Consider the following 4,889-nt stretch of genomic DNA (forward strand, 5'->3'; position numbering starts at 1 on the left):
TTGCAGATGGCACTATCATCACCTCTTTCTCGAGGAAGAATAACCTGGACCAGAAGCTGCAGCTTGCCTCATTGGAGAGCATGCTGTCCTACTGCCTGGGTTTTTGGAACACAGGGCGACTACCGGTATGAGCCTAGGTCTAAATAATCCTTATCACTAGGACACTAGGACAGCTGGGTGTCCTGGTGTGATATATTTTATCAATACAAGCCTATAAATAATAGAATACTATAGTTGTTCTGTGTTTGGAGATGACCGTTAACTGTGAGAGCCGTTCATTGCTCAACATCCTCAAGCATGTTTTTCACTCTGTGGTTAACAGAAACTAACAGCTCTGTGGTCGTCCGGGTTCCTGTTTCAGATAAAAACACTTCAGCTTCTCAAGTTTTACTGCAGGGCTGTTAATGCACATACAGAAAAACTAAATTTTGCACAACTATAATAAAAATTTAAAATATATAAAGAAAGAAACAAGAAAGAAAAACAAGAAATCTAACAGCACATTTTTTGTTCTTTTTGCAGTGACATCCTGACATATTGACCAGCTGGTACGTTCAACCTGTGGTTTCAGCACAGCTCTGTGCTCAGCCTGTTTAAATATAGCCTTTAGTATCAGCTCAGCCCCCAAACTACTTTTTTGTGTCTTTTTATAAATAGGGGAATTAAAATTGTTTTTTACAATATATCAAAGAAAAAAAAATGAAATTACAAGTTTTTATGATTTAAATACCATAAAAAGTATTACCCCAAAAAATGTGGTTTTCCAGCAGTCAGTTGGAAGTGTGGAAATGTTTTTCTGCTGCAGCATTGCTCTGATTTATATAATATCTATGACTGTACCACCTGCACTGATGTCCTGTGTGTGTGTGTTTACCGTGCAGAGACTGATTCAGCTGCAGATGCTCTGTGTTATGATTCATGTCCTTTTCCTCACATGTTGTAACACAGCTGGATCTGTTCATTAATGTCCCAGTAAAAAAAAAAAGAAAAAAAAAGCAATCAGGGTTTTTACAGATATATGATATGGGAGATTCCTCCAACATAAACACATTATATCACATTACAGTCCATGGAGACTCCTGTCTGACCTCACTTAACCACTGCAAACACCGAACACAAGACTTAAACCCACCTGTTGCGCCTGCTGCACAATAGGGCTGGATTGGTAATGTGCAACCAATTCAGTTGGTAAATGGACTGAATCTTATGTAGTGCTTTTCTACTCTCCCAAACATACACATTCACTTTCTTCTATGCTGTTTAAATGCTCACTAACTAACAACATTCACACTCAGATGGATGCACCTTAGACCAACTTGAGGTTAGTATCTTGCTCAAGGATACTTGGTATGCAGACTGGAGAGCCAAGGATCAAACCATCCGATCAATAGATGACCTGATCTACCACCTGAGCTACAGCCACCTCAATTCAATTCAGTTCCACTGTATTAATATAGTGTCAAATCACAACAACAGCTGCCTCCAGGCACTTTATTTTGTAAGGTAAAGGCCCTACAATAACACAAAATAGCTGGACTGTGGTGATCTGAGGATGATAGTACTTTCTAACATGAAACAAATATAATAGCAATGCTATACCTATGAATAGGACAAACATTTATCAGCATGGCCTCCTGCTTCCACCAGAGATGAATGCAGAGGAGGCAAGAAAGACACATGAGGAGAGAGGAGTCAGAATGAGATGTCAGTGAAATTTGAGTTCTAACTTCATATTTATAGTTGTTTTCACTCAGAGGTCAGATAAGCTCGCATGTGTTAGGTGAATTCTGCTGCCACCTATTGACCTTTATTATTCTGTGACTGGTGTCTTTATACACAGTACATCCACTCATTGGCCACTTCATTAGGTACACCTTGCTAGTACTGGATTTAACCCCCTGTTGCCTTCAGAACTGCCTTAATCCTTCATAGCAGATTTTCAAAAAGGTCCTGTAAACATTACTCTAAGGCTTAGTTCAGCTTCAAGTTACTGCTAACTGTGCATTTTATTGCCATCAAACACATTTAACACTCAGAGAATTAATATAAATTAATGTAATATATATAACTATATAAGAAAGCTGACTGTGCCAAAATAAACTGGGATCAAATAATCTGAACTTGGATTTGACTGGTTAGTAATATCAAAAGAACAAGTCTTTGATACTGCTTGCTCGTGTGTATCTCTTTGGAGGTGTTTCAGGCACTCTAAAAGAGACCCCAAGGTACACCCAGACCCTCCAGGCACTCAAAGCAGAGGTTATGTTTCTTGTCTTTCCAGGGAATGCCTGGGGATCCCCCAGAAGGAAATGGGAAATGTGCCTGGGAAGAAGGTTGTCTGAAAACCCTGCTCAACCTACTGCCACCTCAACCCAATATTATCCCTCAGGCGCCTTTGTAACTTTGTAACTCTCTTCTTCTCTCACAGTTTGGACTTCCTTGATTCTTTTCCTCGTGTCTTACTCGCTTCCACCTGAGATAAGAGCAGAGGAGACAAGGAAGAGACACAAGGAAAGAGAGACAAGGAAACAGGTGTTTTTTTTTTTTGTTTTTTTTTTGATCTCAGCTAAAACTGGATTTTATGAACTTAACAGGCATAACAGTGCTCATAACTCAGTTTTTTTTTGTTTTGTTTTTTTACCACAGCCGCTTAATTTAATTGATCCTCCTGTTACATTAAAGGTCAAAGGTCAGACACATTGTGTTGGGCAAACTGAAGCTCCTCTGCTGCCACCTACTGGCTGTTGTCATTCTGACTGTGACCTTGTATGCGCAACGCACAGTTTGGCCAGTTTTTTAGGTACACTTTCATAGTAAAATGTCTAGTTTTAATAAATAATTATCAGAATCTTACAACCAAAGTTTTCATCTGATGTAAAATGTATAGAAATCATTCATATACCAACAAGACAGTGTACTTCACTGTCACAACAGCGTCTGTTTTCATTCAAAGGCTTTATGGCCTTTACCACATCTTTATTTGAAAAGCAACTTATACAAATGTTGGTCCACAGAAGTGCTTTAAAATATGACACTCACTGTTTTCATGGACATTATAACACATTTCTTAGAAATTAAGCAGCTCTGTGGTTATTGTCTTTTTTGTTTGTTTTGGAAAACCCACCCGTTATCTTTAGCAATTCATCGTTAACACCTGTGGAATCAAGCAGCAGGTCTACCAGTAAGCAACAGCATATTAAACCAATACAGAGTGTATCACTACAGAAATTCGCATTAGCTCACCTTTGCGCTCCATTATTTACCCGTGAGCTAACTGTGTCCTAACAGATACAAAGAAAAGGAGTTGTACCTCTTGGTATTGTTCTTTTTTTTCCTTCTCTTTGATGATGATTCGTCCATAACTGAGCTCTTCTGTTCTCACTGCTGAGTAGACTGCAGCTGAATCAGTCTCTGCACAATAAAACACACAGAGGACATCATTGCACATAAATAATGCCAGTCACATTAATCATAACACAAAGGTGACATTATTTATTCTTCTTCCTATTTGTACAGTTGTGAAAGGGAAAAGTTTAGAACAATGCTATAGCAGACAAACATTTCAACATTTCTTGCCTTGTTTTGTCGTCGTGCAGTTATTGAGTGTCTTGTGTTCCAGCGGGGTTTGTGCCTAGATAAACCCAACACTAGCATTTTCCTTTTAAATATCAGTAATATCATCTAAATAACAATATAAAGTTCTACATGTAAACTGACTGGGCACAAAGCTGCTAAGCGCTGAAACTACAGGATGAACGTACCAGCTATCAACATGTCAGGATGTCACAACACAAAAATTACGTTCATGTCACTATAAAAAATGTATTTGCATTAACTGTAAAAACAGTGTATATATAGATGTATTATATAAGAGACAAATATTGTTCTTTTAATATGTTGGCATTACTAAATTTGGCTCAATGCTTACATATATGTGTAAAAAGAAAATGTACGAGCTGTGAAAACTGTTTCTGATAAAATGAAGAGTAGACTGATATATGAAATATTCCTTTATTGGGTGAGAAAATCAGACCATGTCATAACTGCTTTAAGTCATACAGAATAGATATCAGAGCCTTAAACAGGCTGACTTCTGCTAAATGGGTCAAACTGGGCAGAAAGTATACAAACACATAACATCCTTATAGAATATGATGTAACACTATAGATCAACTTACCTCAGAATATATAAAGCATATAAACAATTACAGCAATATGATGCAACAAACACAGCAGTGCTACTATCCAAAATACTCAAAGCTTCATAGAACTGAAACCAACATTTATTTTTAGCTCCATTCTGCTGCTGATACATACTTTAGGTTTCTGAACATTAAACTTGTTGCTTTCATGGAAATCAAATGTGTGATAAGCTGCAGGATTCAAACACAAGTGTAACTTATAAACACATGTTCATACTTTTATTCCACAATCAGAGAGAAAGAAACAGAGAGAGAGTGCAGGACAGACAGACAGGTGACAGTCTCAGGTGTACACACTGCTACAAAACAGCACAAGAGAAGGAGGATTTAGTGTTTGTGTTATTACGAAACAAGAAGAGTTCCCAGATGGTACAGTGGACACATGTGTGACTCCTGTGATTAAAGCATCTTTCTTTCAGCTTAACGAGTGAACCGTCAGCTCGTTCAAACACACGTTAAAGTCCGTTTGGCTCGACACCACCGAACAGAGGCAGCAATATAACATAGCTAACATTAACAGTGCAGTGAATCCTGCTTGTGCCGTGATATTCAGGACTGCAAACCGAGCAGCATCACTGACTTTCAGCTTGTTGTGTTTGTGGATATATGACTGACTTTAATTATCCACAAAATCATCACATTCTCTGTAAGATTAAGGTCGACTATATATATATTTTGAAGTAGAGG

The sequence above is a fragment of the Haplochromis burtoni genome, unplaced genomic scaffold (assembly GCF_018398535.1).
Source record: "Haplochromis burtoni strain Fernald_Lab_line unplaced genomic scaffold, NCSU_Asbu1 Contig_1147, whole genome shotgun sequence".
Lineage (NCBI taxonomy): Eukaryota > Metazoa > Chordata > Actinopteri > Cichliformes > Cichlidae > Haplochromis > Haplochromis burtoni.